This window comes from Malaclemys terrapin, chromosome 1, assembly GCF_027887155.1.
Source record: "Malaclemys terrapin pileata isolate rMalTer1 chromosome 1, rMalTer1.hap1, whole genome shotgun sequence".
Lineage (NCBI taxonomy): Eukaryota > Metazoa > Chordata > Testudines > Emydidae > Malaclemys > Malaclemys terrapin.
Window position 1 is genome coordinate 82,289,681 of NC_071505.1, and position 27,937 is coordinate 82,317,617.

Genomic DNA, 27,937 nt, shown 5'->3' on the forward strand with positions numbered 1-27,937 from the left:
GGGAGGTTCCTTGACCTCCCTCTCTGTCAACCCAGCTTCCACTATGGTGTCTTCCCAGGAGTCTACGAAAGCAGTCTTTATGCTCAATTCTGTGCTAATCGTTTTCTGCACAAGGTCAAAAACAGAAGCATCCAAAGGTCCTATCCTAATGCACCCCTGCTGACCATGGCAGGCCTCTATGAAAGGGGACAATCTAGCAGACAGTACTCAACAGCACAGTGCTTGGAGCCCTGCTCAGAGATATCTAGAGCATTAAGCCTTATATTGCACCCAGTCTCTTAGGCCCCAATCCTGCAACGGACTCTGTACAGGCTGACCCTTCCATCCACACAGAGCCCCATCAAAGTCAGGCGCTGATCCTACAATAGGGTCCATGCAAGCATCAAGGCCTGTGTAATGTTCATTACATAGTGTTTTAAGGCTACCCTGCCCCCACACACCGATTGCAGCAGTCACAATAATTAGCCCCAGAATATGAAACAAGATTAGTTTCAATTGAATTCATTTTTTCAAATACAACTAATTATATTGAAAAATTAAAATTTCATGTCAAGACAGAACTCTCAAGCAAAATAAGTAAAATTCATCATCATATTGCCTTTAAACATACACTCTATATCATCCCCGCAACACATGCTTAATCCCTTTTCCCCAATGCATATGAGAGAGACAGGAAAAGAGTGTGTATGTTTTTAGACTAGAGAAAAAAGCTTTCAAAGGAGTGCCTCTTTAAAATGGAAGTTTCATCTTTCTCTTAAGAACAGTGCAAAGACTTCTAATGCATTTGAGAAAAAAAAAAAAAAGGAGCAGTGGGTGTATATTGATAATACAATTAGGTTAGGTGTCAGAAATTACAAGGCTCTGACGGATCAAGGAAACACTTGCTAACAAAAAAGCTACATGGTTTTGAGTCTTGTTATCCTGTGTAGAGACTGAGTGCTTGTAAAACATAAAAATAAATAGAACGGGCAAAACTCCAGGGGTGAGCACTCCGTGGGAGCAGGTGCAGGGAAGAGTGCATGGCTTGATTTTAGAGTTGCTGAGAATCTGCAGGACCTGTTGAAGTCAGCTGAACCAGTGGGTCCTCAGTACCTTTAAACTTGTTCATAGACAGCTAGCAGAGGGTTTGAGCCACCATTTCACTCCTGGAATCATCATTAAGATTTTAAAAGAAAGTTCAATGGGGGGTTTTTGGGAGAAGAAAATGAACCCAAAGGATTCTGTGTGGAAGGTCCTACTGAAGAATACTTGACCAGCAGCCACTTCTAAAACACATGAGTCACCTTAACATTAGAAGCAATTTTTAACCTGAACATGCTAGTACGATAGTCTCTGGAGTTCTGTCCTCAGATCCAGACAACTGCTGTCCCTTTCAGAATGTTTCTTTCTGTTCATACAATGAACCCCACCATTAAAAGAAAATGCCAAGTTTAACCTTTTCAGAAAAGATAGATCTCCTTTGTCTCTTTAACATTCAGCAATAAAGTGAACATGAATGGTTAAAACGGATTTACTGACTCTTAATAAAATGTACTTAAAAAGAAAGAGTTAAACTCCTCTGCATGAAATCCCAATAAGAATAAAATTAAATTACATGCTTAAAATGCTAGCAACATTCAAATGACCTCAAAGTTTAAAAAACAAAAACCAAACTCTGCAAGAATGTCCCAAATTAGCCACTGACATTAAAGTACAGTATGCACATTATTTCAAATCCAGTTTTTCACAGGCATGCCCATACTTCTTATCAACCAGTACAGGGGTAAATCCATTTCCATTATTATACGTTGCAATGTGGGGGTATACCATTGCCCTCTTCTGGGCAGAATCAGAGCAGCTCACCTGTGTGTCATAGGCCCTATACTGCTAATGACGTTTCTTCTTTAGCTCAAATGGTAAGGCCCTATACCTATGAAGCAGGGACATTTTGGTTCTACCACTGGTCTCTCTATTGAGTATCTGAATTGCCATGGTATGCAGCAGAGTGACAACTGTGAAATCCTAAGTGGCCACAGGCTTGTTAAAATACCTACAAATGCCTACAAGACCTAAGTTGATAAACTTCAGTAGCTCATATGAATCTTCATGGAAAGTCACTTATCAGAAACCAAACTGAAATTTTGGTTACATAGCCAGTAGATTATCTCCTTATTTTGTGCCCAGTGGTCTGTGTGTTTGAGTTACCCCATAAAGCATCATGGATCAGGATGAGAAAACTCCCCAAAAGGGAGGAGATTTTGTTGAAAGATTGTTCTTATCAAAGGTAACAGGGAACATTTTTATTTGCTTTACAGAGAAACATCCCTTTCAGCTTAAATCCATTCCATAACAAAAAGCAGTGAGTATTTTATACAAAGCTTTATTGGGATGAAAGGGAAATGTCAGCCATATAAAATGTGTGTCAAGCAAAGAGAAGCAATTTCTGGTAGAAGCTGCCAAGCTATTGTTGCTGAATTCACAAGCTCCATGTGACAAAGTCACCAGTTTTCAGAGTAGCAGCCGTGTTAGTCTGTATCCACAAAAAGAAGAACAGGAGTACTTGTGGCACCTTAGAGACTAACAAATTTATTAGAGCATAAGCTTTCGTGGACTACAGCCCACTTCTTCGGATGCATATAGAATGGAAGGATGCCAAGGATCAGATCAGCATAGTTCCCTTGTGGTGATGTTAAACATGTACAGTTTAAGGCACATTGCAGACTCTGTTTATCATTTCCTTCCTCCAAAATACATAGCTCCTCAGTTGATGCAACATTAATTCGCATTCATTTGAGCTACTCCAGTTTGCACTAGCTGAGGAACTGACTAAGTAATTTGGATAGTAGTAAGCAAAGTTTGCAATGCACCTCAAAATTGTACAAGTAACTGATCAAAATTGGTTCAGAATTTTACAGAACAGCTACATTATCTCTATCTTTGCTGGACTGGCTCCTTTGGTCTCCCTTCATCTACCACTCTCTCTCTCTTATTCTTCCTTTTCTTTTTTTATTTAATTTTTGTTCTCTTCTTTTATTGTCTCAAGGCCCATCCTTTCAGCTTGGTTTTTCGTAATGTTTCTTCTTTATTCCTGGTGATAAAAAAACCTGACTTGCAGCCTACAGGTGTTACAACGGTCTCTTGTGGCCAACTATTTTAAAACATTTAGCCAGGTGTCTATGCTGGAGTTCACCGCAGTAGCTGTATTTAAGCGAATATTCATGATGGATTTTTTGGTGTGGGGGTGCAGGAGAGGTTCAACAAACTAATGAACTTTACTGTCATCTAGAACAGCTAGAGCTGTTGCTCAAGACAGTAGATGGTAGCAAACCTGAGAAACTAGCTGCACTGGCCATTCCTGTCAGCACTGGGAGAGCCGCTGTCTAGATTGATGTGTGTCAAAAAGGTGATCTGGAGATCAAAGGGACCAGTCAGGGCTGGCGCAACCCATTAGGCGACCTAGGGAGTCGCCTAGGGAGCTAACATTTGGGGGGCGGCGACCACAGCAACCGGATCTTCCGCCGCCTCTGTCGGGGGCGGTATGTCGAGGGCGGGACCTTCCGCCACCTAGGGCGGTGGAAAAGCTGGTGGCGCTCCTGGGACCAGTCCACCAAACAGAGACAGAGCTCATATAATTGTTCCTGTTTTTAGTGCCAGTTTGGGCAAAAATACTGATTTATCGCCCACTAACAGAGTCACACAGGTTGTGAACCAGAGTAACTTCTACTGATTTAAAATCAGAGAGCCACAGATTGGAGAAAGTTTGCATGAGTATGTGACAATGATTTGCCATCTTGGCTGACACACTGGTGACTGAACCTGGGAACTCCAGAGCTAAGAGCATAAACAGCAACAGTTTGAGATAAAGAGCAAAGCCTCTGCAGCTGGTGGCTGTACCAACTTATATCCTCTCTGGATCAGCACAGAGGCAGAGTTGTAACACATCCACTGGGTCGGGGTAGGCAACCTGTGGCACGCGTGCCGAGCTGATTTTCAGTGGCACTCACACTGCCTGGGTCCTGGCCAGCGGTCCGGGGGGCTCTGCATTTTAATTTAATTTTAAATGAAGCTTCTTAAGGTTTTTAAAAACCTTATTTACTTTACATACAAACAATAGTTTAGTTATATATAATAGACTTATAGAAAGAGACCTTCTAAAAACTTTAAAATGTATTAGTGGCACGTGAAACCTTAAATTAGAGTGAATAAATGAAGACTCGGCACACCACTTCTGAAAGGTTGCTGACCCCTGCACTAGTGGGTTATATGGACACACAGCAATTCTCGCTGATATAATGAAAGCTATACCACTGTGACCCCTTTGTGTAGACCAGGCTTTTTTGTGTGTGTTTACGTTTGACTTTGTCCCAAAATTAATTGGGAGAGCAGTAAGTGATTCGAACAAGAAGGGTTTACTTGAAATAAGCAGAAAAGGATTCCATCTTGGAGTTTTAATCTCTAATCCTTTGCAAAAATTTGAGGATTTCACATCAAACTATGCTTTGTTCAGAGTATGCTAAAGCCACTACCAAATCTAGCATTTTAGTTGTCTAAGAGCCAGACACTCAGCATGATAACAAGGGCACTAACCTCTTCAAATAGATTTGCATGAAAATCATGCTGTCAGTTTTCCCTAATAGTTATTCCCAACCATAGTTAACTGAAGAGAGGCCGTTGCAGTGAGAAGCAGCTGGACCTATCACAAGTTCTTAGGAGTCTTTTTCCTGTCAGGTTCTAGTAAAGTGGATTGGACAACAGCCCACATGCTAAATGTTATAAATAGACTCAAATCAAATACAGAATCACCCTGATTTTTCCAAACCTTGGTGTCATCTGAAACGGGATCAGGATCCCCAATGCTCATTCATTACATTGAATATTCCCTCCATTTTCTGAAGCCTTGATTATCCAAGTTTATTCACTGTCCCCCAGGACATATAATTGAGGTTTACAAAATGCATGCAAAATACAGTTTGTACTATATTAAACTGATCCAATTTGATTTTTCCCCCCATGCAGTAATGAATCAACTATGTATGCTTACCACTGCCTTCTAGTCAACAGTATCAGAATGCCTAAACTGTGGTCAAAAACGCTATTCTGCAAGAACTAAGAGTCTCCTTTCAGTCCAATGGCAGGGGCTTCTGCCATAGCCATTACAGTCTAAGTAGCCACATATTTGTAACAGTTTTAAAGCTGCTCACAATGAAGATCTAGGAGAAAGTTGCTGGTAAGAGACTAGGAAGAGAAGTAAAGGTCAGTGACACAGGGCTGACTCTGGTTTTTTGGCCGCCCCAAGCAAAAAAAAAAAAAAAAAAAAAAAACCACCCTGCGGCACGGGCAGAGCCAGGGTGCAGGGGGACTTTCAAAGGAGACAAAGCTTGTGATATACAGGTCAGAATAGATGACCTAATGGTTCCTTCTGGCCTTAAATTCTATGAATCTATGAGAAAAGTTGTTATGCTTAATCTTATAGAGTCGCTTGACAGCTGTTCCACATAGGATACTTTAACTGCTCCAAGGATGCATTGGTGTCATAGGCCCTAATTCAGGAAGATATCTCTAGAGGAAAGCACATGCTTACTTGCTTTTCTAAATCAGGGCCATAGAAAGGTGTGGTCTGGTTGTCTCAACAAGAAACTAAGATTCAAGAACTACTGGTACTGACATTGATACCCTCTGTCACTTTAGGCAAATCACTTACCCCACTTCCTCTGCCTTCCCGTCTGTAAAATACAGTGTTCCACAGCAGTGTTATGAGAATTAGTTAATGCTTGTAAAGCAATTTGAAAATGAAAAGCGCTATAGCATATAAGTGCTAAGGTGGGATTTTTCAGTGAGTGTCACATCACGACAAGCCTTTTTAATGCATACTTAGCAAGAAGCACAGCTTAAAAAATGACAGCTCTAAAATTGTTAAACTAAGATCTACACTATAGGACAGCAGTCAAGGCAGATCAATATTTAGACCTATCAGCCTGGACACCAAGTGATATCTTCAGGGAACAAAGTGAGCTGTAGATGTCTTGTAAGCAGCTAAATAAGAGGTCATGTATCTATTTTCAAAATGCCAAAAGGAGGCAGAAACTGTTATCAGTGCCAAGGAAGTGCTTAACAGAACCATTTCAAACTGAACACCTGAATCACAAATGAACAGGACCTGGGTGTGCATTTAAGCTCTGGGGAATTTTTTTTTCTTCTATTGATTGAATAACGTCTGCTTCTTTTAGAGATTTGTATGTTTCATTTTTATATTGTTTTCAGTTTAAATTTAATTGATACACACAGCAGTAAGTTGGGTTTGAGTCACTTACATATTTGTCACATGCGCTGCCATTTGATAGCTGTTTTCTCCTGCATGTCTTTTGAGTGCTGTGGTTTGATCAGTCAAATCCCAAGAAGGAGATGTTACTTGAACTACGTGGATGTGTGTGCGCATTCATCAGGGAGTCAAGAATGGGAAAGGGAGGCTGCAGACAACCAGCCCCAGCAAGGTAATGGCACCATCTGGCAACGAACAAAAGTTGCCACATTCATTTATTCCTTCTGCTCTCTGATGAGATTGGCAACAAGGATGTAAGTAGCGATGCTAGTCTTTGTAATATGAACATTAGGAAATGCCCCAAATCCACTAACTCGCTTCACAGGAGCCACAAGTCTCTCATCAAGGGGTGATAATGTTCAGATAATACCAAAACGGCTACACCTGAACTACTGACCTAGAGGGAAAAGCCTGTGTATTCCTAGACCAATCCCAGACAACATGGCAACAGAATGATTCGTTTCTTGTCCTCATATCCCTGGAAAGTTACAGCTCCTGAAGAAGCCAGTATCTCTTCTCTCTGTATTTTGTAGTAAGCTGACTGTATATAACAATGGTCACTATTAAAAGGTCGGAGTTTTTCTTCATCTGCCTGTAATTCAGCTCTGCCTTTGAGAAAAAAAAATATCAGATCATCTCTCTTATTTAAGCTAAGAATCCACTCTACAATGCCACTGCAATGTTGCCTGGTTTGTTGCTTTGAGTATTAGTGTTTTAGATTGTTGACTTCTTATTAGAGCAGTTAAAATACCAATGACACCACACACATTACACTGAAAAAAAACTGTTCAGGAGAGCCTTGCGCGGATACAAAATTTGTATCCGTATCCAATCAGTGATCCGCAAACATGGTCTGCGGATATCCGCAGAACTGCAGGCTCTAGTGTTCAGATTCCCCACGGGTCTTAAGATCCCTGGCCTACTGTTTAATAAAAGGTAGTAAAGTGTCTCTGTTTACCATGCAGTTTTAATGTCTCTCTACTCTTGTCATTGGGAACCCATTATTATATTTGCCAGATTACACCTACCCATTTGACTGAGAGCTCTTCAGGACGGAGACAGTGTCTTCCTATGTGTCTGTACAGTGCCAAGCACAATGAGACCCAGGTCACAATGGGGGCCTCTGGACACTACTGCAGTTCTAATAATAATTACTGTGCTCTTTCTGTAAATGGGGCTTATGCTTAACAATTCCAGTGTATACATTATAAAATGCATGATGCATTTGTTTGCCAGAGGATGGCCCTAGACAGCAAACAAATTGCTAACACTAATTTAGGGCTGATCCAATACCAACTGAAATAAGTGACAGTCTTTCCATTGGTCTCAATGGAAGATGAGTCAGGGCCCTTAAATTTAAGTTGGAATGTCACATGACTTAACATCCTTTTTTACTGGAATGGGTGTATTCTTCCTGTTTACTTTTCAGCCATCTAATGTCATTAATACCTTCATTATTCAAACTACAGTGTATACATAAGCCTTCATTTTTGCCTACATAATTCTTTTCATGGCTTTTTTGCAGCAATAGCCCAAGTCAGTAGTAACCCAAAGACTACACTAACCTGTAGCCTGTGGCATCCGTGAAGTGAGCTGCTGAGGTCAGTACAATTCCTGGTAGACTAGTGTCCCCCTCCTAAAATATTACACCACCATCACCAGAATTGGTGTCCCTGTCGGCAGTTTCAGCAGAGAGCCCAAGGAATGAACGAACAGGGAGACTGAACTCCCTTTTCAAACCAACACCTGGTTCCTCCTAGTCAGGGTCGAGGCTTGTTGGTGAGATGGGACTGGGACTATTACAGGTAATACAACTTCTGCTTTGCGGGTAAATAAAGGATTTCAGTCTGTGGCTATCAATCTGGCCCCTCTGTCACCTGAAGGGGCAGGCCTTCCACTATTTTGGTGGACTCTGCCCATCAATACCATCAAATAGGCTGGCATCACTCATGAGAACTAAAGAAAAATTCACAATTTAGAGAAATTAAAGTTTTCTAAGTATCTACAGGGACATTGTCAAAGGCAAACATGGAAATTAAACACCCGCTTAATTCTTATTGCAAGTTCCTGGGAGTTGGACACCTATCTCCCCCCCTGCTACCATTACTATTTTTGTTTATAACCCTGTCTGTAGCTCCCTGTTCTTATGCATGCTGTTTAACAACATTAATATTTCATATTAGTAAATTTATAGTGAAAGGTTTTAAACATATTTACAAAGTTTCTTGTCTGATTCAAAAGCAATTACTCCCTTTGACAGCAAAGATTACATATACACATGTAAAGAAAACCTGGAGTTAGTTAATTCTGCAAATATTAGCATCGCTGCTGGCTTGTTTATTTTGTACGGTAATATTCTATTTGAAGGAAGGAATTGCACATTATGGTTTAACATTGCTGTGGTCAAAAAGGAGTTCGCTGGAACACTGAGATACTTGGTTAAAAAAGGTCTATCTTCATACATTATGGTTAGTATTTATCTACATAGCAATGTATAATCATAAAAATGTAGGGCTGGAAGGGACCTCAAGAGATCGCCTAGCCCAGACCCCCTGCACTGAGGCAAGACCAAGTAAATTTACACCATCCCCTGACAGGTGTTTCTCTAACCAGTGCTTTGGGGGGGGAAAAAAAAAAAAAAAAAAAACCCTCCAATGACAGGGATTCCACGACATCCCTAAGTAACCTGCTCCAGTGCTTCACTCTCCTCATAGTTAGAAAGGTTTTTCTAATATCTAACCTGAACCTCCCTTGCTGCAAATGAAGCGGATTAATAACTATCATACAAAATAAGTAATGTAATGCATATGATCAGTTATTGATATAGAAGTACTCAATATGAAATTCTCCATAGAAAAGGTAAAAAAAGAGGGTGTGATGGGGTCTGTAGCCGACACAGGCTCACAAAAAGTTAATGTAAGCCTGAGAGGGCAATTATGCTACCCAGCTGCACTTAGAGGGTGGGCCAGGCTTAATTAATGCTAAATGTCAGGGCTGGGAGATTAGTACAAACAGAGGAAGTGTGTGAGGGGAGAAGAGGGAGACTCTGCACACATTTTATTTTAAAATTCTGCAAATTTATTTGTCAAAATAAGGCAATATAATCATGCTGATTTAAATTATTTAGGTAATTTATTTAAACTACAATACAATGGATGGCGAGTGGGGAGCATTGGAGGAAATCTCCAGACCCCCTTGCCTAATAGTAATGTAACTAAGTTTGACACTTTATTTCTAGTTATTAATCAATAAATATATACAACCATATGCTTAGTGTAATGTCACAGGCAACTGAAGAGCAAGTGAGGGCTGGGAAATCAAACTCACAATTTATATTGGCTACTGACCATCTCCAGAAATGTCAGCAGCAAACAGTTCATGGAGCACATTTTGATAAGAATTTTTTTCAGTCCAAAAATTTAGACCAGTTCCAATCACTAAAGCACCATAAGCATTTATAAGGCCATACTGTCCTTTCCACCACTCTGGCTATGTAAAGGAGCCTTAAAACTTTTACACTTGTTTTATACTCCTGGGGGAATTCACAAAGGCAATGGGAACAATTCACTAAGCAGGCAGGCTGCTACATTCTGCTGTGCCTGAGGGGACAGCCTGCGCCATGCCTACCTCCTCAGACACACCCTGAAGTCCTGCCCCTCCATGCCGAGCATGCTACAATAGTGAGCGAAAGGGACAGAGTCTCTCTCATGCACAACAGCCCACCTCTTCACACACTCCCAGTGGTAGTTTACGTTTCTAGTGGCTGCTCTGAGTGCCTGAACCGACCTGTCGGTGCTGCCAAGGAGGGGCGCATGACTGCTCTTGTGGCTTCCCTTTGCTCCCCCATAAGAAGTTATTTTTCTGCAGGGAAGCAAAGAAATCTGCGAGGGATATGAATTCTGCATAGAATTCCCCCAGGAGTAAAACTGAAAGCAGAAGGGGGCAGCAGGCATAGGTGTTGGGTTTTCATAATTTTTGGTAGGGCTCAGGGGCAAAGCCCACAACACAGGTGTAAGGAAGGAAAACAGTGCAGTGGATGACAAGTCCCAGTTTCAATGAGAGCTTTCACCCACATGTTCATCACTGTGCAAACCAGTGCCATCAAGTAATTAATGATGGGGCGGGGGGGGGGGGGGGGGGTAGAGGTGTTTACCCTCTTCAGGCATGTGTAGGAACCTCTTAGACTTGCTCTTTTAATATCTTCCCCCACAGCTCTGGCCCAGTCCCATGATCAGGAATTATTCTCTTCTGTGAGCTCTCCTAGCACATTGATTAAAGGAAGGCCCACAGAGCACCAGGAAGTGGAGTCCCGTGGGAAGTCAGCAGGGTGAGGTCAATAGCAGGATGGTTTCTCCTTTATTCAGATTCTCCTGCTATGATCACTGCATCAGTGCCAGGCTCCATCCCCCAGGACAAGTCAGCCCTGCCCCTGGAATGTGAAGTTCCATGAGCCAGGGACTCAGTGATGCCTGCCTCTCCTCAGCCTGATGGAAGGAGTTGCTAGCAATTCAGCAGGGTGAATACAGAGCCTACCATGCCCCAGCACTGGGGAGGCCAGAGTAGGGGAAGCACATCTGCAAGCGCCACAGGGTATCCCCACAAGAGCCTGTTGGCCATTCCCATGCCCCCTTGCCCTGCCTAGGAAGGTTGGGTGCTGTCAGGAGACCCAGGTCAGAGGGTAAGCTGGACAGCACTGCATGTCACTTGTGCCCTGAGCTGGGTGAGCACACAAGCTCCTCCATGGTCACAGATGGAGGGATAGGCTAGGCACATATCTGGTTCAGACCTGGGCCCTTAAGCCGGAGAGCCCCGTGGCCATACCCTTTACCACTGATGCAGCCATGCTGATGGGTACCCAAGACGGGTCTTTGGCGCCTCTGTGCCCATTCCATGGCCAGGGCAGAGCCTAGCGCCCATGTGGCAAGACTTGGGGGCAAAGGGCCCTAGCAGGCCCATCCCAGCACTACTGGTTCAGTCTCTCCCCACAACCTCAAGAGTCCCTGCAAGTCACAGATGCAACCATTTGGTGCCGGCCCGCCTGCCCCCACACACACCCCAACCCCAACTCACTCAGTGGTTACTCAGGTGCAGGGCGTGAGGTCCCTGCCATCCCTGGGGAGAGCACAGAGAATTCCCCTGCAGGACACTGGGGTAGGGGGGTCCTTCCAGCCCCCATTGGGAGAGAAAGGGGGAACATGGAGTCCCAAGGAAAGGGGGCCCTGACAGCCCATCCCAGGGGGTAGGCACTGGAGTCCCAGGATCTCACCTTGGACTGGTGCAGCCACTTCTTGATGGCCACAGGCAGCATGGTGAGGGGCTGGCCAGTCTGCTGCACCCAGCCTCAGCCCCCTTGAATTCCGTTGCCAGCACCTGCTCTCCTACAGTGGTCTGGCACCACCAGTGAATAGGATGAGGGTGGTGACTTCCTGGGCAGGGGCATCCTACTGCTGAGCCAGTAGGACCCCAATCTTCCCCTCTAACCCCTACCTTCCCCCTTCCTGCAGGCTGAGAGTCAAAGATGGGCCAGCTCTGCTCCAGGGCCTGGGGCCTTTCCTCTTTAGGGGGCACCAGCTCCAATCTGGCCCCACATAACTCAGAGCCTCTGGGCTGGAGAGAGGAAAGAAAGGAACTCTGAGATTAGAGAGACCCCCAGGGTCAAAGAGGAAGCCCAGAGGAGGGCCGACCCTGGGATGCTCTCTAGAGTAGAGAAGTCTGGCAGAAGGTCAGGAGGGAGACAAAGCAGAGACTGGGTGCAGAGTGGTGAGCCCTGATAAAAGGCAGGATCCAGATTTCCAGAGAGAGCCCTGGGAGGCATTCAGTGTAGGAACAGAGCCAGGGAACAGGCACAAAAGGACAAACCTGAGGATGACAGCAGTTGGTTTAAGATTTTGGTTTAGGATTTATTGGGGGATTGTAGAGGAAAGCCTTGCAAGTGCTGGCCTGAGAGAAGAGTGAATCTAGAGCGGCTGTGGGGCAGAAGGCCTGAGGAAGGCTATGAGAGGAGGTAGTCCAGAGAGGCAGCAATAAGATGTTGGCTGCTGGTTATAGGATCCTCAGGCTGGAACCTAGATTCCTCCCCAGCCACCTGAGAAGGACATACAGATAATGGGAAACCCTGAGAGAAGAATAGGAGGACCACAGGACTCACTTGTAGAGTCAAAGTCCTTTTTTGTCAGGACATTGGGACTTCAGTTCTGCTGGGCTTCGTTACCCTGGAAGGGATGGACTTAAAGTGTGTCCTGCTGTATCCAGGTGATACTATCACAGGGCAAGTGTCAGTCGGCAGGGAGGACTAGAAAGAAGACACAGCCTGCTATGCCACACTGAGCAGCCATTACAGGGAGCGTATGGGTTAACCACTCCATGGGTATGTCATTCACATGCTCAAGTTACTTCAGTCAAGTTAGCCTAGCTCGAGTGAGAATGGCCACACTGCAAAACACCACTCTGGTCTTGGGCACTACCCCGCAGCAGTGGTCCAGGAGCAGCAGCAGCAGCCCCCAAGGCCACCCCCACCTGGAGGAGCAGAAGCAGTGGTGAAACCCTGGGCTGCACCCTGCCCAGAGCGGCAGGGCCACGCACTGTCCCCCACCCCCAGGAGCAGCAGCATCCACTGGAGCACTGTCCCCCTCAGGAGGTAAGATTTAGTTAGGGGTATTTTTAGTAAAAGCCATGGACAGGTCACTAGCCATGACTTTTTGGTTATTGCCTGTGACCTCTCCGTGACTTTCACTAAAAAATACCTATGACTAAATCGTCGCCTTACTCATACCCCACGATTCTTTGCAATGCAGTAACCTGAGCCACTCTATAAATTCTCTCCCAGTGAATTGTGAGAACTTATCTATCCCTTCTGGGAACACAGGGAAAATTATAATAAGGGATTGGAGGCTAAGCAGCACTCATGTGATGTGAAGTTGGATCCACACTACAGAGTGGTCACGTTAGCAGCACTCAGGTTTTGGACAACTCAGGTGGCCTCACCATTTTGAGTTAAAAGCACAACCACAGTCAAGTTAAGAGTTTGTGTGTGACTAGACTTGAGTTAGGGGCAACACTGGAGTCAACTTTGCAGTGGACAAAAGTCCTAGTTTGTCTGGATGGATAGTAGTAGGTGAACTGGCACTAATAAACACTGGTTATAGTAGAACCTGTCTGAGAAGTTCCCTTTGTGTTACAAAGCAGCTGAGCAAAATAAACTAACCCCCAACCCCCTTGCACAGCAAGCAGGAGGCTCCCGGGAGCAGCTCCCAAGCAGAGGGCAGGAGCAGCACATGGCAGTGGGGGGACAGACAGCTGAACTGCAGGCAATCGATAGCCTGCTGGGTGGCTGCCACACAGGGAACTTAGGGGAGTGGGGAGCTGAGGGGGGGCTGCCGGTCCACCCTGGTTCCAAGCCCCCCCCACCAGCTAGCTCCAATGGGCTGCTCTTTCTGCAACCAGTGGACAAAGCAGGCATCTGCCAAACATCATAAGGGAGCATTGCACAACTTTAAATGGGCATGTTCCCTAATTGATCAGCAACATAACAATGAAACAACATTAACCGGGACGACTTTAAGTGAGGAGTTACTGTAGTATCCTCATTTCACAGATGAGGAACTGAGGCACAGAGAGGCTAAGTGATTTACCCAAGGTCAGACAGAAGTCTGTGGTGGAGCAGGGTCATAAAAAAGGTTCGTAGTTGGTGTGGATATATTTAGGATGTCTCATATAAGCCAGTTTACCCAGTTTCCAGCTCAAGGCTATCATACACGTAGCAGTAACTGTCCAGCACGAACAATCTCGGTTTAGAATGTAGAGCACACTGACTTGCTTTTCTATTCTCACTACAGGTTTTTGATAGCACCCATCACCACTGCTCGAGCTAGTGCTTTATCCCCCTAGCCTTCCTCACTCGGCAGCCACTGCTTCCTTCAAATCTTGGGAGATTTTTGCCCCGCACACATTTACGCAATGCACAACCTTGGCAGAGGGAACAAAGGAAAAGTGCTGCACAGAGCACATGACCCGTTACCAGTGACTGGAGCTGTGGAGACAAAGAATGGCAGGACGGATGGGAAAGCTGGGCCCCTAATAAATTAGAGGCGGGGGGGGAGAGAGAAGAAGGAATCCGTTTGTCCTAGCAGAATTAGAGACACAGAATATTCAATATATATTGGCAACACTAGTACTTTGCATTGCAGGGGATCTATGAAAAGAGGTAATTTAAAACTTCAGGTTGATTTCAATGGACCTTCTTTACCTTAATACCTTCATAACCTAGAAAGATGCCTTAAATGGGTATTTTCCCTGAGCACAGAATGGACATTACGAAGATGCCTACAGAAGCCTCAGTGATGGGCATAGTGTTAGGAACTTTGGGCTTGTTTCTTACAAAGTTATATTGCCTGTATGTTAGTCCTATTAAATCTAATGCTTAACTATGCTCATGCATGGTCATGGACTGGATTGGAAATACACGTTTAGGTCTTCTAAAAGGGGGGCTTTTGATTAAAGTCTCGCTCTTACCTGATCAGAGAGTTCCCCCTCCAGTGTTCTAATGATGCTGACACACTACTGGAGAATTCCACAAACATCTACGTGAGAATGACAAAATAGCACCTCTCCTCTAACACAGGTGCACCAGCAGCCACTCCCAGTTTCGCATGTAGTGGAAGTGAAAGTGCAGCTCTACACAACAGGCTCTGAAGAAAAGCCACTGCAAGCACTAATCAACCTCACTAGTTTTAAGATGGAGCTTGATAACTTTATGAACAGCATTACATGACAGAGTTGTTCGTGACAGCAGGGGACTGGACTCAATGACCCAATAGATTTCCCCCCATTGCAGCCGTGTGTGTGTGTGTATTCATTCTGATATATAACACAGCACCCCTCTGCTACATGTATCTAGCTGCCTATATGTCCCTCATTGCTGCATCTAATTGACTCAAATTAAGAAAACAGTATCACCCCACAAATAAACTGTTCTTGCTCTCTCCCCATTTTTCACCTGCAGGAGCAGCTGTTAATATTTAAAGTAGTCAGGACAGAGACTGGGTAGCAAAGGCTAAGAATTAAATGGTAATAAACACAGAAGTAGCAACCTTGATCTCATGCCTTTTAAACATTTTCATTCAGTCCAGCTTGGATCTTAAACAGGATTTCCCCCACCCCCTCACCTCCCAAATATTCATTTCTTGTCAATCTCTTTTCTAAGAATGGATTTAATCTATACCAGTCATCAGCTGGTGACATCTTGTCAGGATGGATCGCTGTAACAGAATTTACTATGTGAACAGGTTTTTCTATTCTCAGATGAAAACAAAATGAGAGCGAGAGAGAGACACACACACAAAAAATGCCAAACAGGGAGGCAGCGGCCAATGAGAGTTTAAATCCAAAATGCAGGTTGGTGTTCTGGGGACTGAATGCCTCAGCTAAACAAACTGGCCTATAATTAGCTGAATTTACCTTAATTCAGACAGGTAGGTCATCCAGTGAAAGAAGCTGGGGGAAAGTTCAAAGAAGTGAGAACAGTGAGAACCAAGAATTTGTTTTTTCTGTGGCTGCCTGGAAAACCCAGTTTCTCCCCTCCTTTCTGTTAATTCCATCTAGCATCACTCACCGGGTGACCTGACTATTAGTGAGAACACTGACCAAATTTGTTTGGCTGGTGCGGCGGGGGCAGCACTCTCTCCATTTCAATATTTTTTTCTTGGTATATTTATCTGGGAGGGCTCGAATCTACAGGAACTGGGGCAGACATAGGCGAGGATAGAATGTAAAGAATCAGATCTTCAACTGGTGTACCTCCTTGAATTCAGTGGAGCTATATCTATTTAGGCCAGCTGAGAAATTGATCCACAGTTTCACACTTTTTAGATATCGGGGGGGGGGGGGGCGAGAAAGGGAGGGGTCAGTGTGTGTGATATACAGATGTGTGCTGTATACAAAAAGAACATAAGAAATCCTTGTGAAATGCTTACTACATCAGCTTTAACTAATACGGCCAGTCTTCAGGCATATAGGAAAGGATTGTGGCTACTGTCTCATTCCTAGGTGTGGTTTGGAAATATTGTGCCTGTATAATATTTCAAAGGTCACTAGTGATTTTGGGTGCCCGAGTTGGAACATCTTAAAGGAGCCTGATTTTCAGAAATACAGGGCACATGCACCCTCTGAAAATCAGGCTCCTTTAAAAAAAAAAAAAAAAAAAAAAAAACCACACACACCACAGGAGTACTTGTGGCATCTTGGAGACTAACATTTATTTGAGCATAAGCTTTCAAGGGCTACAGCCCACTTCTTCGGATGCATAGAATGGAACTTACAGCAAGAAGATATTTATACATACAGAGAACATGAAAAGGTGGAAGTAGCCATACCAACTGTAAGAGGCCAATCAATTGAGATGAGCTTTCAGCAGGAGGAAAAAAAACCACCTTTTGAAGTGATAATCAAGATGGCCTATAGAAGGTTGAAGATACTTAACAGAGAAAGTAGATTAAATTAGTGTAATGACCCAACCATTCCCAGTCTCTGTTCAAGCCTAAATTAATGGTATCTAATTTGCATATTAATTCAAGTTCAGCGGTCGCTCTTTAGAGTCTGTTTTTGAAGCTTTTTTGTTGCTAAATTGCCACCTTCAAGTCTGTCACTGAGCGGTTAGAGAGATTGAAGTGTTCTCCTACTGGTTTTTGAAGGTTATGATTCCTGATGTCAGATTTGTGTCCATTTATTCTTTTGCATAGAGACTGTCCGGTTTGGCTAATGTACATGTATCCTGCTGATGATCGCTCATCTCAATTGAGCTTATGCTCAAATAAATTTGTTAGTCTCTAAGGTGCCACAAGTACTCCTGTTCTTTTTGTGGATACAGACTAACACGGCTGCTACTCTGAAACAGGCTCCTTTAAAGTGTCTTAAGTTCAGAACGCAGACGATGAGGTACTCAAAATTACTAATCACTTCCAAAAACGTAGACAATCCTTCCTCTACCTCAAAACTTTTGGAAAGGTGGTGGTAGGGCTTTTCCTCATTCTTCCTTCCCAGGTTACACACATCAATGGCTTTCAAAATTGAAAGTATCTGCAGTATATCAGAAATCACAGTGGTTTGTTACTGTCAAAAATATCCAGATTTACCTGGATCCACATCTTCTAGAATCTAGCATTGCTTGCCCCATCACTTTTACACCCTGATCCCTATTTTTCATTGTTGACAAGACCCTGTCCTACACAAGAGCCTCTCAATTAAAAGAAAGAAACAGGTGCCAAGCATTTAATTATGTTGCAGTTTGACTGTAGGCCTGGCTGGTGGGTTAGAAATAACAGACAGAAAAAAACTAAAATAATAAGTGGTTTGTAAGAGAAAGTGTTGAAATAATAAGGAAGTGAAAGTCCCTTAGGGATTTCTGGCAATCATAATAAATAGAATAATAATAAAAAAAAAAGTGTACCTAGAAGTACCATTAGAATTATTATTAAATAATCACTTTGTAGCATCTAGTGGATAAAAGGGTGAAAAGAAAAATAGCTAACAGATTTGTCAAAAAAAAAATCATGCCAAACCAATATAATTTTCTTCTTTGACCGAGTTACTGGTGTAACAGATTGGGGGGTGGGGGGGAGGGAAGAGAAGCCGTGTACATAATTCACCTTGATTTTAGTAAGGCTTTTGATACAGTCCCACATGGCATTCTCATAAGCAAACTAAGGAAATATGGTATACATGAAAATACTATAAGGTGGGTAGACCAGTGGTTTTTAAAAAAAAAAAACAAAACAAAAAAAAAAAAAAAAAACACACCCCACTGTACTCAAAAGAGTAGTTATCAATGATTCACTGTCAGACCGAAAGTGTATCTAGTGGGATCCTGCAGGGATCTGTCTTGGGTCCAGTACTATTCAATATTTTAATTAACTACTTGAATAATTGAGTGGGGAGTATGCTTATAAAGTTTGTGGATTACACTACACTGGGAAGGCTTACTAGCACTGCGGAGGACAGGATTAGAATTCAAATCAGCCTTGATAAACTGGAGAACTGGTCAGAAATCAACAAGAAGAAATTCAAAAAAGACAAGTGCAAAGTACAACAATTTAGGAAGAAAAAAACCAAATGCACAAATACAAAAAGGGGAATAACTGACTAGGCAGTGGCACTGCTGAAAAAGGAGGATTATAGTGGATCACAAATTGAATGAGTCAACAATGTGATGCAGTTGCAAAACAAGGCCAATATAATTAAATCAAAAATGCAAAAAATTATGCTTCAGTTCTGGCAAATAGACTGAAAAAATATTTATCTAGATACATTAACAGAGACCAGACAGCATTTGTACTAAACAAGCAGCTAGCTACTGGACAATTTTCAAAGTCGTAGACCTGATCTTCTTTGCAGACTCTACCATTAAGCCCCCACCTAATTTATCACTAGATGGGGAAAAAGCTTTTGACAGAGTAAACTAGCAGGTCTTAAAAAACACTCTAGATACATTTGGCTTAGGCCCTAAATTTCAAAACTGCATTTCCTGTCTTGTATTCTAACCCATATGCTGCTACTATAAGAGTAAATGGATATCTGTCAGAAAATTCCCCCCCTTCTTAAAGGCACATACTAAGGATGCCCTTTATCTTCTCTTATTTTTGCTACGGTAGCAGAGTCATTTGCCCAGTTGATCAGGAATAATCCTAGCAAATAGAATTACAATAGCAAACAGAGAACACAAATTAGTGTTATGTGCAGACGATGCCATAGTAGGTGTTATGAATCCAGCTCACAGACTACTAGGACTGCAAGAGGTCATCTTAAAATTTGGCAAAGTATCTGGATTTAAAATAAGTTATGACAATCACAACTCCTGGATATAGGTGTGGGCTCTGATCTACAGAAAGATCCATTTGCATTTGCTCTTTATATAACAACTTCAATGAGGTACCTGAGAATACACATTTCTAAAAGATACCAAGACATATATTAATTATACTCCTTTGATTAAGAAAAAAATCTTAACATCTGAAAAATAGTCAAAATATACAATTTCATGGTTAGGCAAAATTGCAGCAGTTAAAATGAATCTCTTATCCCAAATTAGCTTCCTTTTCCAAACTCTTCCAGTTTTAGTCCCAGGAAGTTTCTCAGATCAATAACAATCCATGAAATTAATTTGGGGAAAATTAGAAACCCAGAGTTAAGCAATCTGCTTTATTCAAAGGCCATGGTAAAAGGGAGACTTTACCACACATTAAGCACTAATATCAAGCTAGTCAGATCAGAAAGTTAAGTTACTGTATACCACCAAACCCTAGTAAACAGTGGATAGAGACAGAACAAGTTCACTGCTGTGCAAACAAACTCTACACGATCCCCGGATAAAGAAATCCCATAGGATAAAATGAATATAACCACCTTTTTATGAAAGCAACAGTAGAAACTTGGTATAGTTTATTTAGAAAACTAAACCCATACCCAATCACCTCTAACAGCCATAGTAGAGAATATAGAATTTAAACCCAAAGCCTGGGAAGTTTTGACATTTGGGACCTCACAGGTATATCAAAATTCAGCCTACTATTTAGAGACAATATATTTAGATCACTTGATGAAATACGACTTGCAAAACAAAAACCCACCAAAATTTCAGTATATCAATACCTACAATTTAGACATTTTTCACCCACTCCCACAAAACGGCAAACATAAAATTGACGGAATTTGAAAAACTACTCACTACATCCATAAAACAAAATGGCTTACTGTCCATTCTATAAGTAACATTTAGAGATTGCTTCGTAAAGGACAAAACTATGTTCATGAAATGAGGGAAAGTTGACAGACATCAACTGAAGTGTGGGAGAACATATGGCACAATGGTCCCCACACTTGAACACATTAATAGAATTTTAATGTAGTTTTCTTTTATCAGTGGTACCCAACTCCCCTTAAAATTAACTTATAGTACAGGGATAGGCAAATGCTGGAGAGAATGTAATGAAATGGGACGAGTTCTCCATAAATGGTGGATGTGCTGAAAAATTAATACCTTTTGGAAAGCTGTTGGAGACTCCATAAGCTGACACCCTTTTATCTCCGTCAGATAATGTATTTTTATTAAATTACCCTGAAAACTATGCATTTTATAAAAGCCATAAAAATTGATCATTCGTTTCCTAGCTCCTGCTAGACTTACTATAGGGCAAGGTGGTGGAAAAGGAGTGACTTCCCTAAATCTCAGAGTAACAGCCGTGTTAGTCTGTATCCGCAAAAAGAAGAACAGGAGTACTTGTGGCACCTTAGAGACTAACAAATTTATTAGAGCATAAGCTTTCGTGGACTACATCCGAAGAAGTGGGCTGTAGTCCACGAAAGCTTATGCTCTAATAAATTTGTTAGTCTCTAAGGTGCCACAAGTACTCCTGTTCTTCTTTTTCCCTAAATCTGTTAATTTGCATCAAAGAGCATGGGAAATTCTGGTACTAGAAAAATTAAATCTTCAAGTCAGAGTCTTACATGGTAGAAGGAAAAAAGATAACTACTTCAAAAGAGTTCCACCAGACTTCTCAGTTTGCTGGAAGAGAGTCATCACCCACCACCAAACCTAATAGTTTGAGAACTTTCTTTGAATACCAAGGAATGCAGAAACTCCTTCAACAGCAATTAAAATTAAACGTAAAGTCAACCTACTAAAATAGGGAAAGAGAGATGGGATGGGATTTAAAAAAAAAAAAAAAGGAGAAATCTTAATATTGTGTAGAGTCTTGACAGGACAACTAAAACACATTATGCATCTAAATGTAAGAAAAGCAGAATTTTGGATCTAAGCACAAGACAATGAAAGACTGACTATCAGCTGACAAGGCAGAAGAGGGAGACTAAGAAGAAAAGCTGCAACCACAATGTGAGATCAATATCACAAACAAAGAAAGCGACTGGTAACAGGGAGACTTCCATAGGCCAATTTATATACTAAGTTTATCTCTATTAAAATTGTAAAAACAAGTTTTACAAGAAGTTCTGTTCTAAGACCAGATCTGTTAATAAATACAATAAAAATAAAATACACCAAAAATCCCAGCCTAAAGCCAGGAGAGAAAGCCAATGAAACCACCTAAGCTCTAAATGCAAGCCCTCCTCTAACACCACACACTAGAACCAAATTTATTAAAAAGAACATCTGTTGAAATGCTTTTCATGCAGCTGTTCTTCATTATTAACTTTGTCACTCTCTAGAACATCGGCATTTTTATCATTTTAGGACTAGATTCTCAGCCCACACTAACTCTGATTATGCCACTCCCATAGCTGCCCCTGTCATAGTGAAACCCTGCAAGGTGGCATAAAACTAGTCACAACCTTAGAGATAATTCTGGGGCAGTCTGGCAGAGAGAGGGGCGGCGACTGGAGTATATTATAGAATAGGATGGTCCTGCAAAAGTATCTGAGCACAGCCTTTGGACCCCCAAACAGGCAATCCCAGAATCAGGGATGTAGAAAAGGGACTCAGACACCTTTCACCCTTAACTCCCCCCCAGTGCTGCATGCAGTTCACTTTGCCAAACCCAGGATCTGGACTTTGATATTCACAATTTAAAGTTAAGGGCCTAAACTTGCATTTCTTTCTTAGGAAAAAGGGAGGTGGGGGGGGGGGAGGAAAGGAGAAATTCAACAAATGAATTAATTGCTCCACATTAATCACATTGACAGGCTAGAATTAGTCAGCTTTTTTTTAAGAGCTCTCTTGCCCAATCTGTCCATGAGCCACACTTTAATGATACAAAATGCACCCTGGAGGGATTTGTAAAATAGGTTACTACTGGCACATTTCAGGATTCTGTAAGAGTGGAGGGTGCCTTTTCAGAATGAAGGACGTGAAGCAGAATGTGCCAACTGCCCTAAGCTAGGAAAGTAAAAATAAACAGCCAAAGCAAAATAAACAAGATGATTGAGGCTATGCACTGCCAGACTGAGCGCAACCATCAAACTCCAGCCTAGCACAGAGAGAAGTGCTAGAGAAGACACCGGGATACCATCACCATCGCTGCACAGCAGGCAGAGAAAAGGTTTAATGACTGACCATCCTGAATTCAGCTGCTGTTAGGTGCTGTAGTTATCCAAAGCTTAAATGCATAACATTAACGGAAGCCTAAATGCATAGCATAGCGTGTGACACCACCACAAAATGAGGAAACAAGAAAGAGTAGATCATGAAACCCAAATGGATCGGATTCATTCCTTTACCAATGCTTTTTGCACTGTCAGCTTCCTAATGTAACCAATTTTCAGTACTTACGGGAACTCCAGCTTGGGACAGCCCAGAGTTAAACTTGCATTGATACGGAGGGACAACTGAGAAAAATAAGTTCAGAGCTGTAAGGGCCTGATCCAAAGCTCCCCATTATCAAATCACCAGACTCCATTGACTTTAATAGTCTTTGGATCAGGCCCAAAAGAGAGGACAGACATGCAGCAGCAGCAGCAAATTGCAGTTTACACCTGCACATTATTCTTCTCTACCTCTCTCCTCCTCCACTAACAGTAAAATGCCTTGTGTGCACATTAAAGTAAATGGCAGTAGCTGGCAAGCATTTTTGCACAGCATGAGCAATGGAGAGCTGTCCAATTTCCTGAAATCTCTTCACGCATGAGCTACTACAACAATGAAATAATCTGTGGCTGTGCAACAAACAACAGACACATGCAGAAAGGCCCCGCACCAACATTCCCTGCAGATGGCTGCTTTCCCAAGACCTTATCTTCTGCTGCCCAGCAATTCACTCACAGGAGCAGCTTTCACCAATTCCAATCACACCACACCAAGCCCTGAACCAGCTGAATTTGCCTCCCATTTATAGTAAGATTTTTAGCCAGCTGTTGGGCCAGGAGGTAGAGCCCTTTTCACATTCTCAAGCTTCCTAAATGCCATAAACAATAGCATGTGCTGCCAAGCTGACTCAGACCCTGCAAAAGTAACATCAGTTTCAGTACCTGCAGTCATGGCAACTAAATTCTAAAAGGATCTAATTGGAAGAGGCTTCAGCTGTGAGTGGGAAAGTTTCACTATCATCAGACTTGGGGGTTTACTATGGCTTTAGTGACCCTCAACACTTTCATCTCAGACAATGTGAATCTCCTAGTTTAAGTAGGGAACTAGATCTATATAAGTATCAAGTTCTCTGAGGATTTTGGAGAGTTCACATTAAGCAAACCTCTGGCTATGTCTACACTGCATAGTTAACACAGGTGACTGGCACCCAGGTCTGAGCACCCAATTTAACCTAGCCTGGGTATGAGTGTCCCTACAAAGTCCTACCCACATTACTGGGTCTTCACTGTTTCTATAGGCACCATGGGGCATATTCCATGGTTCTTCTTGCAAAGATGCTCTAGGAATCTCTCTCAGGTCAGTTGGGTCAATTGCAGGAGAACAAGTCTGTCCTTGCACTGAAATTGTCAGTGCTTAAAGTAGGGATGGGGATGCAAAGGGGTCACAGGCCTGGCCAAATACATAAATACAAAGTCAAGCTGGTCTCAGCAGGGCACCCTTTAAGGACCCTCTTAACAGAGCTGCTACTCCCAGATGACGATAGACCACACACACATACACTTGTTTCAGACCACTGGGAATATGGGAAGGCACTGGAGGACTATCAGCACTTGAGTGATTCAGCTTGGGCCTTCATTGCAGAGTTGGTAGGTTACTAACCTGAGTTAAGGCAGAGCCAGGCTCTCACCCACACCTCCAGCCAGGAAAGCTCCTCTAGTGCTTAATGCATCTCCCAACCCAGGTCAGATGTTTTTGTTTGGATAGCAGGGGAGAGTTTAAGGCTAAAATTAGGATTAAGTGTGCAGTGTAGAGAAACTGCCCCTGGTTCACCTGATTAGCACGGTAGCATTAGCACTGCAGGTTAACCCATTGCTTTTTGTTCCCCCTCCCCCTTTCCTTACCAGGTGCATTTCACATAGCACAACTTATTTGCTGTTCCAGAGGGAAGTGACACATTGTAAGACCCGTGCTGCTATGAAAACAACGTGCTTTGCTAATGCTCAGGCTTAGGGCCGCCTTTAGGAAGTGCGGGGCCCAATTCGAACATTTTTGGTGGGGCCCCAGCAGGGATGACTAACAAAACAAGTAAAAAAAAAGTCTTTCATTTCTTCCATGTATTATTTACTTTCCATAACTATATAAATAATAAAATATTATGTACATTGCATACATATATTAGGTCATATAGGTTGATCAGTTATTAATGAGCTCCGTTTCACATGTGTGGGTCCCCGCCACTCCCTGGGGGTGTGCTTGAGTGACCAGATGTCCCAATTTTATAGGGACAGTCCCAATTTTGGGGTCTTTTTCTTATATAGGACCCTATTACCCCCCAACCCCGTCCCAATTTTTCACACTTGCTGTCTGGTCACCTTAGTGGTGTGCACATGTGTGGATCCCAGCTCCTCCCTGCCCCCCTCATTGAAGCAGGTGTGCAGGGTTACTGCCCTGAGAACTGCTGGAGGCAGGGGCTGACTGGAGACAAGGCAAGGGGTGTGGGGCTGGCTGAAGACAGGGGTGTGTGGAGTGGGCTGGCTGGCTTCAGGCAGGGCAGCAGGGGGGTGTGGCAGGGGTTGGCAGGGCTGGAGACAGGAGTGCGGGACTGGTTGGCTTCAGGCAGGGGGGTGCGGCAGGGATTGGCTGTGGGCAGGGCAGGGGAGGGGGTGCAGGGCTGGCTGGCTGCGGGCAGGGCAGAGGGTGGCTGGCGCCCCAGCCCTTTAAATAGCCCCCGAACCCCCTGCTTCATCCCAGGACTCTGGGGGCTATTTAAAGGGCCCGGGGCTCCCCTGCTTCTACTGCCCCAGCCCTTTAAATAGCCGACAGAGCCGGGGGAAGCGGTGGGGCTCCAGCGGACTATTTAAAGGGCGGGACAGTAGAGCCAGCAGGAGCCCCGCACTTTTTAAATAGCCCCCAGAGGCCCGCAGCCCTACCCCAGGGCTCCAGCGGTGGGGCTCTGGTGGCAATTTAAAGCTCCCAGCAGGGGCTGGAGCCCCAGGCTCTTTAAATTGTCCCCGGGGAAGCCATACCAGGGCTTGGGCGCAGGGCTCGATTCAGGGGAACTGGTTGAATTGGCCTAAAGCCAGCCCTGCTCAGGCTCTGTCCTGCTCACCTTCTCTCGCTCCGCAGACAGGCACAGTCTCTAGCCTCCGAGGTTGACTGCGGTCACAGTGCTCCAGCAGACATGGGAAACAGCTGGCACAGACTGATCCGCCCTGACAGCCCAAGCCAGCCCAGCAACGGTTCCAGCTGGCTGGGCGCAGCGCTGCGGCCTCAGCTAAGGCGATGAGCGCTGTACCGAGAAGGGAGCCCTAAAAACACCGCCTGCAGCCGCTGGCCACGCTCCGCTCCCGGCCCCCGTTAAAGCAGCCAACAGGGCGGCCCCGCTCGGGCTGGTCGCGTGCCCTGCGCTGGGCAGCCCGGGGGATGCAGAGCGGAGAAGAGGCGCTGGGCTCCTGCCCAAAGGCGAAGGGACGAGGCGCCCCCCTCTTAAAGAGGTCTCTGCCCCCAGCCCCACCTGAGCAGGCGGCGGGGCACCCGCGCTTTAGCGCGCTCCGGAAGCCTGTGCCCGTGCCCACGCGTAGGCTGGCTGTGGGGAACCAGCGCCGGCAATCCCCGGGTCTGGCCCGCCGCATCCCCCCCACCACCGGGTCTCGTTATCCTGCCCAGAGCCGGACCCTCCAGGGCTTCGGCAAAACTTCTACGGCGCAGAAACTTCAGCGAGTGCGAAGTAGCCGGGGAAGCTCCTCTTTGCAATGCATAAAATGCGCAGCTCGGCAAGCGGGAGCCAGCCCCGGGGGCACTAGTCCGGCCACACGCAGTGCACTAGCTCCTGCCGGCGCTTTGGGATCCGCACGGAACTGAGGTTAAACTGCATCCCGCGGAGCCCCGTCCCCGCTCCGCTCCTTCACTCCGGAGTTAGTTGCGTGTACAAGCGACACCTCCCCCCGCACCCCCATTAAACAGGGCGGCCGAGCCGAGACGCTGACACCTGGGAAGCCGACTCCGGCACAGGCTCAAGCTGGGCTCCTGGAGCCCCCGAGCGGCCAGACGCGCACAGGGCAGCCAGGAGGCCGCTCCGCGCAAAGCCCCGCGTGCTGGCGGGGGGCGAGCAGCGCCGCTCGCAGCCGGGCGCGGGACCGCTCCCGCTTCTCCTTCCCCAAGGCCCGGAGACCCCCCGCCACACACACACCCCTGCCCCAGGCTGCCTGCAGCCGGCGCGCGCCTTCCCGGGGAAACTCGGCGTGCAAAGAAGGACTCGGCGCAAAGGATCCCGGTGAGCACGTTTCACGGGGGCAGAGCGCACACATCTCCCGCAGCTACCCCCTCCCCAGCACCAACACCCGTGATGCCGGTGTCGTGTCAGTCTGATCTGGGCAGACGCTGCCTGCTGGGGTCCCTGTAGTCAGCCGGTGCCTGGTCAGCCAGGCACCTCTGCAGGCGGGCAGCTGTGGGGCCGGGGATCTCCCTACCCTGCAGCGATCTGCTGAGCCAGAGGCAGGGCACTCCTACCTTTCGCAGCATGCTGGGCAGCCTGGGCCGAGCTCCTTGCACAGGTGATGTGCTCCGCTGTCCGCTCACTCCCTGGCCAGGCAGCAGCAGCACATTTCTTGCAGGGGGATCTTGCAAGCGCACATTGACTCCCCAGGCACCGGAGTCTCTAGTGGCGCCCCCGGAGCCCGCTCCGCTCGCACATGCGTGTGGCACCCCAGTGTAGGTGCCCAAGCAAACAGGGCGCCGTTATTTGCAATCAACACTGACTCACAGCTCTAAGACCCTGGGCCAGCCTGACACCCTACAGCAGCAAGCGAGCAGCGGAGAGCGAGCCACCACGCAACCGCCGGGCTCCTCCAAGCACAGGGCCGGGGGGACCCAGGGACATGGAGCTGCAGGTCCGCGATTTTGCTCCGCAGATCGCCAGCCCCGTGCGGAGACGTCGCCCGTTCTCCCGCAGCAGGGGTGGCCCCGGTGGTGAAGCGGCGGCAGCTGCAGCTCAGACGCTTGTGGAAAGCTGAGAATCTAGCGGGAAGGAGGCTGCAGGGTCCCGCTCTTTGTAGGGCGGCGCTCAGTTTCCCCCTCACCCAGATTACACCTAAGACTGTAGCTACCACCAAGACCCTATGTAGTCAGCTCCGATTATCAGCCAGCCACCTGAGACCTGCCTCGGCCACGCCCGGCAGGGGTCACCTTGGATTTGGATGGAGAGAACTGCTGGCGCCATAGGGGTATTGGGGCAGGTAGAACAGTTGGAGCCATAGGGGAGAAGGGGGTGGAGTGAGCACCAGCTGGAGCCGGGGGGGGGGGGGGGCAGCGAGGAGAAGAACTAGGGTCAAGAATGGGTTAGCTAAGAAAAAAGCCAGCCAGCTAGGGGAAGGGTCATCATGGATGGATGGGAGCTGCCTGCTTGTGCTTCCTCTTGTAAAGTGCTGCTGGCAGCAGGCCCACCGGTGAGGGGCTTCATCTCTTATTTCATACAGGGCCCTAAAAATCATAGGGCCAGCCCTACTGGAAAGAATGTGGGATCAGATCATGGAACCATAGGGTTAAAAGGGACTGCAAAGGTCATCCAGTCTAAGCCCCTGCAAAATACAGCTCAATGAGGCTCTCATTTA

General features: G+C 45.3%; 1 protein-coding gene across 1 annotated transcript in view; it reads right to left on the reverse strand.

Moving 5' to 3' along the window:
- The window catches only part of TMCC3 (transmembrane and coiled-coil domain family 3), a 211,637-nt gene extending 185,435 nt beyond the window's left edge, over positions 1-26,202 (reverse strand). Inside the window, exon 1 of the mRNA XM_054028195.1 lies at positions 25,438-26,202. The gene's annotated coding sequence lies outside the window, so the exon portion shown is untranslated. The remainder of the gene's footprint in view (positions 1-25,437) is intronic.
- Positions 26,203-27,937: the final 1,735 nt, after the last annotated feature.